The sequence below is a fragment of the Loxodonta africana genome, chromosome 8, assembly GCF_030014295.1.
Source record: "Loxodonta africana isolate mLoxAfr1 chromosome 8, mLoxAfr1.hap2, whole genome shotgun sequence".
Lineage (NCBI taxonomy): Eukaryota > Metazoa > Chordata > Mammalia > Proboscidea > Elephantidae > Loxodonta > Loxodonta africana.
Window position 1 is genome coordinate 87,718,300 of NC_087349.1, and position 14,324 is coordinate 87,732,623.

A 14,324-nucleotide genomic window follows, 5' to 3' on the forward strand; every position below is an offset into this window, starting at 1 on the left:
AAAAAACCCTTAGAGAGGCTATTTAACTCACCCAAGGTCAAGCAGAACTTAATAAACCCCAGGTCTGCAAGCTATCAAAGCCCAAGTCCTTAAATACTAATACTGACTGGGGTGGCTCAGGGGAAAGGATGCCTGGGTTCCAGTCCAACTTTGTTAAAACCTGCGGCGTGGTCTTGGAAAATCATCACCTCTCTGGTTCTCAATTTCCTAAATATTCCAAAGAGGAATTGTTCTCATCTCATTTATTCCACATGGTTATCGTCGGGTAAGATGAAAGAGTAGCTATTAGAGTTATTTTTTAAGTGTTTTACAAATGTAAAACCAAACCAATTGTGGTGGAATCAGTTGGTTTGGCTTTACATTTGTAAAACCAAATTCCGACTCACGGTGATCCCATGTGTATCAGAGTAGAACTGTGCTCTGTAGGATTTTCAATGGCTGATTTTTTAGAAGAAGATCACCAGGTCTTTCTCCCGAGGCACTCTGGGGAGACTCAAACTTCCAACCTTTAGGGTAGCAGCCAAGCATGTTAACCATCTGCATCATCCCTGGACTCCTACAAATGTGAGGAGACATCTAAAGCTGGAGAATAAAACAGTGTGGTACAAAAAGATGTCTTTCTCTCCACAAGCAGGAAAGTATACAGCTAGATTAATAGGAGAGAACCAGTTCATTCATGTCTTAACATTCTTCGCTCCATAATGAGGCATATAAATGTCAGCTGTGACCCAATATTAAAGCTGTTGTCAAATGAGCACAGGGAGCTTAGTTTTCTGGGTAACTAAACTACTCCACAACAGAGTTCAGAATTAGGCCTCAATTTATCCATTGGGCCAGTGGTAGCGGTTTAGCGCACATCACTCAGTTTCCCCTACAGCAGAGTTTCTCATCTACAACACTACTGACATTTCGGGTCAGATAGTTATTTGTTGGGGGAGGCTGCCCTATGCATTGTAACATGTTTAGCAGCACCCCTGGCCTCTACCCACTAGATGCAAAAAGCACCCTCTCCCTAAATTATGACAACTAAAAATGTCTGCAGATATTGAAAAATCCTCCCAGTTGAGAATTGCTGCACTAGAACATTATTTTAAAGTAACTCCATCATTAATTAATGTGAACTGAGGAAGTGAAAGAATTAAAGACCACCTTTTTTTTTTTTTTTTTTTAAATACTAAGAAATGATGAAGGAGGGGGCAGGTAAAAAAAAAACCCAGTGACGGTTTTTTTTTTTTACCCCTCCCCGCTTCATCATTTCTTAGTATTTAAAAAAAAAACCTGTGGTCTTTAATTCCATAAAAAAGCCAATTAACACATTATCAACCTCCAGGGTGAAACCAGTTGGTACAGAAACATGGTGCTGCAGAGCTGCAGAATTAATAGATGGATGTATGAGGAGAAAAAGAGAAAGGGGGTCACCAGCAACAAAGAAGTAGTGAGAATATATCAGAACATTCTTCCACTGCGTGACCATGAAGGTTTTTTAAACAGTTATTCTGAGATAAAATTCACATACCACACAATTCACCCATTTAAAATGTGCAATTCAATGGTTTTTAGTATATTCAAAGAATTGTGCAATCATCACCACAATCCACTCTTAGAACATTTTCAGAGAATGAAGGAGTTTTAACCTGTGATTCAAATACTTTAAGTTTAATGGATCTCTATTCTTGCATCAGAGATGATATGAAGCCTCCGTCCAGAAGTAAACATCCTAACCAGCAATTACCAAGTGGCTGATAAAAAGGCAAGTATATTTTACTCTTTGAATGATTAGCTTCCTAGCAAAGAGTATATATACTTCCTATATGCTTTTATTACCTCTCTAAGAATAGTGTCTATATTATAGTCCAATTTATTACATAAGAGAACATTTGGAGAAAAAAAATCCTTAAATTAAAGCTCTTTATCTATAATTTCAAATTTCTGCTGTACATCATAATCCCTAAAATGATTCATAGCTAGTGTAGCACGTCTAGGCCAGTTCAGATCCTTGGCAGTAAAACACAATTCTTTCAGTAACCAAGTTCCAATGGGTAACTCTTTGAAAGAGGCATTTATTGTTTGTTCTGTAAGCTATTAAACCAGTCTTTGCATACCTGGATGCATAAGCATGCAAAATGGAAATTTTTATTCTAAGTTATGTGCTATACTTTGCATACTGAACAAAAGTTGTTTAAAAATATGTGAGAAATTCAAATGTATTTCCTACATAAAGAAAATTAACTGAGAACAACAGTCTAACACATACTCTCTGAAGTCCTGTCCCCCATCCTACCCCATCCCATCTCACCCTTCATTAATAAGAAGCTGTCACAGTACTTGAACATGATGGAATAAGACTGGTATTTCAACAAAAGATCAAATGCTAAGAAATTTCTGCCCCCAAAAAGCAACTTATTCGTTCATTCCTAAATCAATGAGCCAGCAAAAACAAGACCATATCTGAGGTGGCAAAATCTCCTGTGCTTTTAGATTCAACGAGAAAGTCCGAGGAAAAAAGAATACTTCCATATTCTTTATGAGTTTTCCATAACGAGAGCACTCATTAAATGATGTTTATATATGATGATGACAGAGTGTTTAGATTGGTTCCTTGCTTGGCATTGGAAGGACAGTGCCCTGGAATCTTCCTCCAGTTCAATACTAAATAAACAACAGTCCTTTTAGTTTTCATTGTACTCACTTGGCTCAAACCATACCATGAATTACTTTTGTATGAAGGCTGCCATAAAAAAAAAAAAAAATTATTGCAGAATTCTCCACTGGCAGTTAGAGTCAACACAAGCTAATGCAAGCAAGTTACGCAAGTTAAAATAAACAGCAGAGAATTGGGTGTGAAAAAAATATTAATCAGGTGTGTCCATCTGACCGCTACAACTCTAAAACATCTGCAAAGTAAAGCCAGTTTTTGTCAAGGTCACTTACTGCTCATAAAAAACTTTTCAGCTTCAACAAAAATATCCCAGAAACAAAATGAGGGCAAACAATAGCTTTCAAATAGGTGTGTTCCATTTTATGCCACCTGTAAGAGGCAGGGTTTTCAATGTAACATGAGATTGCCAGGTGTTTATTCCTCTCTAAAGGCCCTGTTCAGATAAATTCAAGGGCTTCAGATAAAGAAGATATTTGGGAAATGAATGATCATTCCTATCATCAACACTTCTTTGAGAGCTAATATGGCTGTTATTGGCACAAGGCACAAGAACCTGCTTGTCCCCCAGACAGTTGCCCCACAAGTCTTCCTCAGAATATGAAAACTCTCCTATTAGCATTAAATTGGGGCTATATGTCTTCACAAAGCCCTTGTTAAATATGTGCATGCTGCCTATTAGGATTAACACCATGTGCTGGATATTTTGATCAGCCCTCTCATCTCCATAACCTCCTTCTATCTGGAGAGGTTAGACAGTTAATACATTTCTTCAGAGCACAGGTTCTAGAGTCAAGATCTGGCCTCGTTACTTACCAGTTGTATGACTCTGGTCAACTTACACTCACGTAGAAGCCTTTTCCAGGACACTTTCCACCACCTGTCTGTTTGTTGTACTGTGGTGGCTTCCCTGTTGCTATGATGTTGGAAGCTATGCCACCATATTTCAAATACCAGCAGGGTCACCCATGGTGAACAGGTTCCAGCAGAGCTTCCAGACTAGGACAGACTAGGAAGAAAGGCCTGTAATCTACTTCCAAAAATTAGCCAGTAAAAACCTTATGGGTCACAACAAAATATTGTCTAATATAGTGCTGGAAGATGAGCCCCCTAGTTTGGAAGACACTACACAATAGCTGCACAATGGACTCAAACACATCAATGATCATGAAGATGGCTAAGGACTGGGCAACACTTCGTTCTGCTGTACAAGTGGTCACCATGAGTAGGAGCCAACTTGATGGCAACTAACAATGACAGATGATGTGAAAGTGAGAGGGACACAAAAACTCAGGTTACTGGAAATGGAAGAACAGGGACTTGGAACAGTCCACAGTTTCTGGGTGATTGTGGCCACAGGCTAAAAAGGTCAACTTAAAGTTTCTCAATTATAAAATAAGGATGATACTAACAGTACCTACTTTAAAGGGCTTTTAAAGGAGGATTAAACAAGATAAAGAATGTAAAGTGCTCAGCACAGTCAGTGCCTGGCACACAATAAGTGCCCTGCAGGTGTTAATTATTTTTTTCCATAGGTCCTTATGAGGCCCTAGCAGCTGAGAAAGAGAATGAAAAAGGGGTGGGAGGCCATCCAAGGCAGAGGGGTGTGCACTCACTGAAGAGTCCTTTATCCTTAGTTACAGTGAGAAGGAAAAGCACTTACAGGGCTCTCAATGGAGGCACTAGAGCACAAGATTATATGGGGACATCCTTCTAGTTAAACATGGCAAGGTTCTGTGGATCTCATACCACTTTTCCAGGAGTACCTCCACCCCCAATCTAAGTGTACACCCACCTTTGAATTCACTGGCACATGGGCTTCATAAAGTGCCTTGTCTAAACAACAGCTGTTTCCTTCTTTTCTCCTGGTAACAAAACCCCAACTTGCGTTCAGGTTGTTGGCAGAGATCCCTTCATTTTAGGAAAGGGCAGGCCAAAAGAAATAAGCTGGTCTAGATCAGTCATGGTTATCTCCTTCCCCTTCTTTAGGAATTGGCCAAAGAAAGGCACATGACCCAATGATGGCCAATGAAACACAGAAGTCCACTAGGGAAGGCTCTCTTCCTAAATAAAAAGATAAGACCTAACAAGGAGAAAGTCTCCACCCATTCTCCTTCTCCATATTCTGAATATGAATGTGGCAGCTGAAGCCAGAGCAGCTACATTCTGGATAGGAAAATGATGAAGAAGTTGGCCCTGAATTATTTAGATCACTGAACCAGAGTGGGCAACTATGTTTCCCCAGACTTCTTGTTAAGTAAGAAATATGAAGCCCCATTTGGTTTGGAGTTTTCTGTTACTTGCAGCCAAATGCATTCTGATACAATGCTTTGTCTGCGTATTCTTTACCTCTACCTGAACCACTGGAGAGATGGGGACTGTCTTAGCCATCTAGTGCTGCTATAACAGAAATATTACAAGTGGATGGCTTTAACAAAGAGAAAGTTATTTTCTTACAGTCTAGTAGGCCAAAAGTCCAAATTCAGGGAGTCAGCTCCAGAGGAAGGCTTTCTTTCTCTATCAACTCTGGAGGAAGGTCCTTGCCATTCATCTTCCCTTGGTCTGGGAGCATCTAAGAACAGGAACCTCAGGTCCAAAGGACGCGCTCCGCTCCTGGTGCTACTTTCTTGGTGGTGTGAGGTCCCCCTGTCTCTCTGCTCGCTTCTCTCTTTTATATCTCAAGAGATTGCCTCAAGACACAATCCAATCTTGTAGACTTAGTCCTGCCTCACTAACACAACTGCTGCCCATTCGTCCTCATTAACATCACAGAGGCAGGATTTACAACATACAGGAAAATCACACAATACCGGGAATCATGGCCCAGGCCAATTGATGCATACATATTTGGGGGGATATAATTCAATCCATGACAGGGCCCAAGCCATTTTTATTACTGGACTTTATTTGAACAAAGATTTTAATAATCAACCCCAAGAAACCAGTCTACCAATCAGCTGAGCTAACATAAAAGCAGTCATGTCCTGTAGTAAGTATTTTGCATCTATCTGGTTTATACGTTGAAAACACACAGTAACCAGAAAAACTGAAATCAAATTCAGTCTCTCACCTACTTGTTTCTTGCCTCTCCCTCTGTTGCATTTACCTTCAAAGAGACATAAAGAAACACCACTCCATCATTTTTGACAGAGTCATATTTGTGATGCAAACAGTATGCTGATGATTGTAAGAATTTGGTTCCCCTGAGCAGAAGTGGGATAAGCCATTCATATGTCCATGGTCTCTCCTCCTTCTGTGTCACCTGCCACCACCCTGGCCTGATGCCCTCTCAGACATCGGTTGCCACAAACAATAATTGTCATCATTATTCTAATGCTTTACTTATGGATGCTATTTGATAAAATATTGCAGAGTGCTTTTACAAATATTCTCTCCCTGAAGACTCACAACTCTGCCCCTTACCAGGCATATGACCCCCACAAAAAGCACTATAGAACTTCCAAGGGAGGTGATCCTCATTTTAGAGGAAAGGTGCTGCTTCCTTTCTCCCCCAAGGCTAGCTCTGCTGCAGGCACTAATGATCTCCCACTGTTTACCCAGCACACCTGCACTTTTGAGCCAATCATGGTTCAGTAGCATGAGGACCAGTCTTGCATCCTACAGCAAGGTAAGAATTCACATGCCTGTATGTAGCCCTCTGGTCCTTCATCCTAGTGTGGGTCTTTCCCCCTCTCACCAGGCTTCTGCTGTGGTTTTCTGATGTGATATCCAAATCCCTCCTTGGAACAAGAGTTCTATCCAAATCTTGGGTTTATTCCACCACTCAGCCTTCGCCAATCTCTTATGCCCACAGCCTGGATTTCTATCTAAACTGGATTGATCCTCCACTAGAGCATAAGCAATATGAAGGCAGGGACATCACTGCTACTTTACTGAGCTATCCCTAGCACATAAAACAGTTCCTGGTTCATAGCAAATGCTTGTTCATAACATAGCAAGTGTTGAATGAATAAATAAATGCACAGATGAATGACCGTATAAACTGCCTCTAACTAGAGATTTCTGCTGCTGTGTCCTACTCACCAGAACTGTCCACTTGGATACTAACACCCACCTAAACCCAGAGGGAGCTGCCTTACCTCTTTAAATGACACAGTGTAGACCACTGGACACCCCCTCATCACTGGTTTCCTATTTCCACCTCCTTTCCTTTTTCTAATGTCTCATGCAGGCACTCCTACCTGAAACGTAACTTGATAAAATAAGACTTTAAAGAGATAATGACATCATAAAAAGGAAAAATAAACACAGCTGCTGTCAAGTCAATTCTGACTCATGATGGTGAACCCACATGTGCAGAGTAGAACTGCACTCCCTGGGTTTGACCTTTCAGAAGCTGATCACCAGGACTTTCTTCTTGGCATCTGTAGGTGGGCTAGAACCACCAATTTGTCAGTTAGGAGTGCTTAACCAACTGTGTCACACAGAGACTCCTCATAAGAGGGCAGAGACTTAAAGAAGTGGCAACACTGAAAATAAACCTTGTCCCTTTAATTTCTCTAAAGGAGATACACAAATGGCCAATAGGCACAAGGAAAGATGCTCAACGTCATTAGCCACCGGGGAAATGCAAATTAAAACCACAATGAGATACCACTTCACACCAACTAGGATGGCTAAAATAAAAGAGACAGACAACAACAAGAGTTGACGAGGATGTGGAGAAATTAGAATCTTCCTACACTGCTGGTAGGATTGTGAAATGGTGTGCCCACTTTGGACAATAGTTCAGCAGTTCCTCAAAATATTAAACACAGAGTTACCATATGCCCCAGAAATTCCACTCCTAGGTATACACCCAAGATAAAACTCCATACAAAAATTTATGCACAAATGTTCATAACAGCATTATTCATAATAGCCAAAAAGTGGCAGCAATACCAAAGTCCATGAACTGATGAATGGATAAATAAAACATGGTGTATCCAGGAATATTATTCAGTAATAAGAAGGAATGAAATACTGATACATGCTACAACATGGGTAAACCTTGAAAACATTATGCAAGTGAAAAAAGGCAGATACAAAAGACCACATATTATAAAAAAAAAAAAAAAACCCACACATTATATGATTCCATAAATATGAAATGTTCAGAATTGGCAAATCCATAGAGACCGAAAGTAGTTAAGTGATTTCCTGGGGGCCTGGGGAATGGGGAGGAAAATAGGAAGTGACTGCTAACAGGTAAGGAGATTCTTTTGGGGGTGATGAAGATGTTCAAATGACAATGATGGTTGTACAGCCTTGTGAATATCTTAAAATATACTAAAACCCACTTCTGACATTTAAAAGTGTAAATTTTACAGTGTGTGAATTATATCTCAATAAAGCAATCATTTTTTAAAAAACTCTCTTTATAATGTTTTTAGGGCTAGAAGACTAATATATGATGAGGCTGAGATAAAAACTCTGACCTTCTGCTTCCTGCCCCAGTAGACATACCACACTACTTCCCTAAGCCGCTGTCACTGCTCCATCAGCCCACAGAAACAGTCACAGTGTACGAAAAATCACTCTACCAGGTTCCCGCTACTGCAGCCCAGAAAAGTCAGGGACAAACTCTGCCCTCCAGGACTGCTACCTCTGTACCAGCTCTGCTCTAGGACAGCTGTCTTCATAAATTACAGTACTGCAAGCAGGAAACATAAAATTTCTTCCGTATTATTTGTGAACTAAAAAATATTTTTCATTTGACCTTTAATACATTCTTAAAGACAACAGCAATTTGAATTACGAATTTTTTACTTTCTCACCATTTAAACCACATTGTTTTCATTTTCTTTTTCTCTGATTGCTGAGAAAGAAAAATTCCTTTCTTAAAAGATACAGAAAACTGTCACTGCAATGTTCCTTGAATACTCTAACTTTCAGAGCTTCTACATATTCCATTTTTCTTTTCAGCAACTAATCTTACATCTAAAAGGGGAAAACAAGATAATTCCTTATTTAAATGATCAATGGCAGGGAATTAGTACAGAATAGCAGACAATTCCCACAACTCTATCACTCAGATCTTGCAGAATTTTTTAAGTAATACTTCAGAAACAGAAGTACATTAATGTTTTGACAACAAACTTTCCTGCTGCTTCTAGGCTTTTGGCATGTATATATCTGTTGTTGAGCCCTTACTGCATACCAGGCACATGTGTGAATTTCCATTTTCATCACAATTCTTTCTGTCAACTCAGAAGGCTTCCGGTCTCAAGTAAGGACCAAGACCATAGTCTCTCTGAGAAATCTGAGTTAGGGGTGCCTACTTCAAAATAACTCCTCTTGGTTTGTTACAGTGCCTGAAATTCCACTATTAAATTCCACCATTATGTTTTGAAGTTTCTTCTGCCTGCTTCTAGAATGTAGGTCCTCCTTAGGCCATAATCAAACATAATTTCATAGATTCTGTGATTTCAGACCAAAGAGGAGTAAGGATAGGCAGGGGAGGCCAGAGAATTCAACTGCCTAATCCATCAGTTTGACCCAAGAGGCTGTCCCCTTGTGAGGATCATTGGCCATAACTCCTGTTTCCTAAGAGGGTTTGAAAGGTTTATATTCTACAAGGACAGAGTGGTTTTCAGAATACATGTTTTCTTGATTAGTGCATCTGCTACCTGTTATTTCAATGGCTTCTGATAAAACACTGCCTTTTAAAAAATTCTGTTCACCCCTTGTCATGGATTGAATTGTATCCCCCAAAAATATCTCTCAAATTGGCTAGGTCATGATCCCCAGTATTGTATGATTGTCTACCATTTTGTCATCTGATGTGATTTAGCAATTGTTGTAAATCCTATCACCATGATGGTAATGAAATGGATTAGCAGCAGTTATGTTGATGAGATCTATAAGATTTTTTTTTATATAAGATTAGATAGTGTCTTAAGCCAATTTCTTTTGGATATAAAAGAGAGAAGCGAGCAGAGAGAGAAGGGGACCTCATACCACCAAGAAAGCAGTGCCGGGGGCAGAGTGCGTCCTTTGGACCTGAGGTTCCTGTGCTAAGATGCTCCCAGACCAAGGGAAGAGTGATGACAAACACCTTCCTCCAGAGCCAAGAGAGAGAGCATGCCTTCCCCTGGAGCTGACACCCTGAATTTGGACTTCTAGCCTACCAGACTGTGAGAAAGTAAATTTCTCTTTGTTAAAGCCATCCACTTGTGGTATTTCTGCTAGAACAGTACTAGATAACTAAGACACCTCTAATAAGGCCCAGAAAGGTTAAGCCCAATATCAAAGAGTAAGTGGTAGAACTAGATTTGAACTCTCACGAAGTTACTGTGCTTAATTACTGCTCAATACTTTTTTCTACTCTACTAATCAAATCCAGGCAGAGTTAGGAAGCAACTCAAGGATATTTATTTTGTGTACCCCAACCACATACTCAACCCTCTGAATAACATTTCCATACTTCCTTCTCAAACCTGACTTTCAGATGCTTTATTTACATAAGGGTTAAAAATGGCTAAATTACTGCCTGTCCCAGAGTATATTCAGTTTAATGTTGTGTTGTTGTTAGGTGCTGTCAAGTTGATTCCAACTCATAGTGGCCCCATGTACAACAAAATGAAACACTGCCTGGTCCTGCACCATCCTCACAATCGTTGTTATGGTCGAACCCATTGTTGCAGCCATGTTAATCCATCTTGTTGAGGGTCTTCCTCTTTTTTGCTGTCCCTCTACTTTACCAAGCATGATGTACTTCTCCACAGACTGATCCCTCCTGATAATGTACCCAAAGTACCTGAGATAAAGCCTTGTCATCTTTGCTTCTAACGAGCATTCTAGTTGTACTTCTTCCAAGACAGATTTGTTCGTTCTTCCGACAGTCCATAGTACATTCAATATTCTTTGCCAACACCATAACTCAAAGGCATCAATTTTTCTTTGGTCTTCCTTATTCATTGTCCAGCTTTCACATGCATACGGGACAACTGAAAACACCACGGTTTGGGTCAGGCGCACCTTAGTCCTCAAAACAACATCTTTGCTTTTTAACACTTTAAAGAGGGCTTGTGCAGCAAATTTGCCCAATGCAATGTGTCGTTTGATTTCTTGACTACTGCTTACATTGGTGTTGACTGTGGATCCAAGTAAAATGAAATGCTTGACAACTTCAATCTTTTCTCCATTTATCATGATTTTGCTTATTGGCCCACTTGTGGGGATTTTTGTTTCCTTTACGTTGAGGTGTAATCCATACTGAAGGCTGTAATCTTTGATCTTCATCGGTAAGTGCTCCCAGTCCTCTTCACTATCAGCAAGCAAGGTTGTATCATCTGCATGTTGCAGGTTGTTAATCAGTTTTCCTCCAATTCTGATGCCACGTTCTTCTTTACACAGTCCAGATTCTCAGATTATTTGCTCAGCATACAGACTGAGTAAGTATGGTAAAAGGATACAACCCTGACATACACCTTTCTTTAAACCAGGAAATACCCCCTTGTTCTGTTTAAATGACTGTCTCTTAGTCTAAGTACAGGTTCCTCATGAGCCCAATTAAGTGTCCTGGAATTCCCATTCTTCACAATGTTATCCATAATTTGTTATGATCCACACAGTCAAATGCCTCTGCACAGTCAATGAAACACAGGTAAGCATCTTTCTGGTATTCTCTGCTTTCAGCCAGGATCCTTCTGACATCAGCAATGATACCCCTTGTTCCACATTCTTTTCTGAATCCAGCTTGAATTTCTGGCAGTTCCCTGTCCATGTACTGTTCAAACCACTTTTGAATGATCTTTAGGAAAATTTTACTTGTGAATATCAATGATATTGTTCAATAGTTTTCGTATTCTGTTTGAACACTTTTCTTTGGAATGGGTATAAATATGCATCTCTTTCAGTTTATTGGCCAGGTAGCTGTCTTCCAAATTTCTTGGCATAGACGAGTGAGCGCTCCCAGAACTGCACCGGTTTGCTGAAACATCTCAATTGACATTCTGTCAATTCCTAGAGCCTTGTTTCTTACCAATGCCTTCAGTGCAGCTTGGACTTCTTCCTTCAGTACCATCAGTTCTTGATCATATGCTACCTCCTGAAATGGCTGAATGTCGGCCAATTCTTTTTGGTACAGTGACCCTGTGTATTCCTTCCATCTTCTTTTGATGCCTCCTGCATCATTCAATATTTTCCCCATAGAATCCTTCAATATTGCAACTTAAGGCTTGAATTTTTTCTTCAGTTCTTTCAGCTTGAGAAATGCAGAACATATTCTTCCCTTTTGGTTTTCTATCTCCAGGTCTTTCCACATTTCATTATAATAGTCTTCTCAAGCCACCCTTTGCAATCTTCTGTTCAGCTCTTTTACTTCACCATTTCTTCCTTTTGCTTTAGCTACTCAATGTTCAAGAGCAACTTTCAGAGTCTCTTCTGACATCCATTTTAGTCGTTTCTTTCTTTCCTGTCTTTTTAATAACCTCTTGCCTTCTTCACACATGATGTCCTTGATGTCATTCTACAACTCATCTGGTCTTCAGTCATTAGTGTTCAGTGCATCAAATCAATTCTTGAGCTGGTCTCTAAATTCAGTTGGGATATAACTCAAGATCGTACTTTGGCTCTCATGCACTTATTCTAATTTTCTACAACTTCAACTTGAACTTGCATATGCGCAATTGATGGTCTATTCTGCAGCTGGCCCCTGGCCTTGTTCGAACTGATATTGAGCTTTTCCATCATCTCTTTCCACAGATGTAGTTGATTTGATTCCTGTATATTCCATCTGGTGAGGTCCACATGGATAGGCACCATTTATGTTGTTGAAAAAGGTATTTGCAATGAAGAAATCAACGGTCTTGCAAAATTCTATCATGCAATCTCTGGCATCATTTCTATCACCAAGGCCCTATTTTCCACACAAGCCACCATAGCACAACAAACTGACAGACACTTGGTGGTCAGTTTAATATTAACCAATAATTTAAACTAAAATGGTGAAAATTTAACTTTAGAATTTCAGGTATTATTAAGGATGGAGGTTAGTTTTAAATATAACTAAGCAGATTTAGAAAAAATATCTTAAACTTGGAAAATATGAGAGATCCTTCAGCAAACTGAAGTATGTTTTCATCATATTACTGTAAAAAGAACCGAGCCTCAAAGACAAATTTTTCCAAGCTCCTAATTTAAATCAGCAAAGAGAATGGAAGATAGTTTCAGGTCCCTAAAACATAGGTGAAGAATATTGAAAATACCATGGACTGCCAAAAGAACGAACAAATCTGTCTTGGAAGAAGCAAGGCCAGAACGCTCCTTAGAGGCAAGGATGGCGAGGCTGCATCTTACATACTTTGAACATGTTGTCAGGAGGGATGAGTCCCTGGAGAAGGACATCATGCTTGGCAGAGTACAGGGTCAGCAGAAAAGAGGAAGACCCTCAACGAGGTGGATTGACACAGTGGCTGCAACAATGAGCTCAAGCATAACAACAATTGTAAGGACGGCGTAGGACTCGGCAGTGTTTCATTCTGTTGTGCATAGGGTCGCTACAAGTCGGAACTGACTCGAAGGCACCTAACAACAATAACATAACACAGGCTATCTGATGGGATATTATCAAAACATATATTTAAAAAAATATTGTTGTAATGCTTCAAAACAGGAGGAAAAAAGAATAGTTGCTAACTTAAAGTTCTTTATTCTTGATTTAACAAAAGGAGAGGGGAGGGGGATGCCCTGTTTTTTAAATTCTTCTCAGTCTAGTTTCCCTGACAAACCTGTTTGATGGGCATCGGGGACCTGAAGCAGAGCTTCCAGGGGAAAAGCAGCCATCACTCATGCTTCATTGGATTTCTATGACAGAATGATCACATTCTGAAGAACCTGGCATAAGCACATCATTATCAAGCCTTGCTTTAGCATTTCTTAACTGATCACGGATGCTGTGGTCCTTGGTGGCTCCTCTCTGCTGGCACTGTTTGTTTGTAGTTATTTGACCTTTTCTCAGTGGATAATCCACATAAAAAGCCCTAATTATTTCCCCAGCTTTGACCAGCCAGCAGTGTGAATAATCAATGACATTCATTTAGGTATTGCACAATCAGACGCTTATGGTGTTTAAAGAACATTTTTCCATTGACCTGTCACAGCTGTAGGACAATTACAAGCAGTAAAGCTGCTGTTGTAATCACAAGACGACCAGGTGACCTTGTGGGTTTAAAGTTGATGACTAGGGCCTTGACTGGGGCAAAGTCATGATACAGAACATATTTTGGGAGAGAAAGGAGGCTTCATTGTACGCTAATGTGACATGCTCAGCTCCAAGAGTAATGTTCTGAAATACTGACAAATTTTAAGACTCATACTGGCAGGTAAAATTCAGTATCTGTATCCATGGCTTCAGCTACTTCTTCCCACTGTACATAAAAGAGTAAATAAATATAATTAGAAAAAAAAAAAATCCTGAACTCTAGCCACACCTCTTTCTACATTTCTCTTAAGGAATAGGTGAAAATAAAATTAAAGTAATATTTCCTGTCTAAATAGATATTTAAAGATTCCTAGGGTGTTAAAGGAGCCCTGGTGGCACAATGGTTAAGTGCTTAGTTGCTAACCAAAAGGTCAGCAGTTCAAACCCAGCAGCCACTCTGGGAGAAAGATGTGACAGTCAGCTCCCATAAAGATTTACAGCATTGGAAACCCTGTAGGGCAG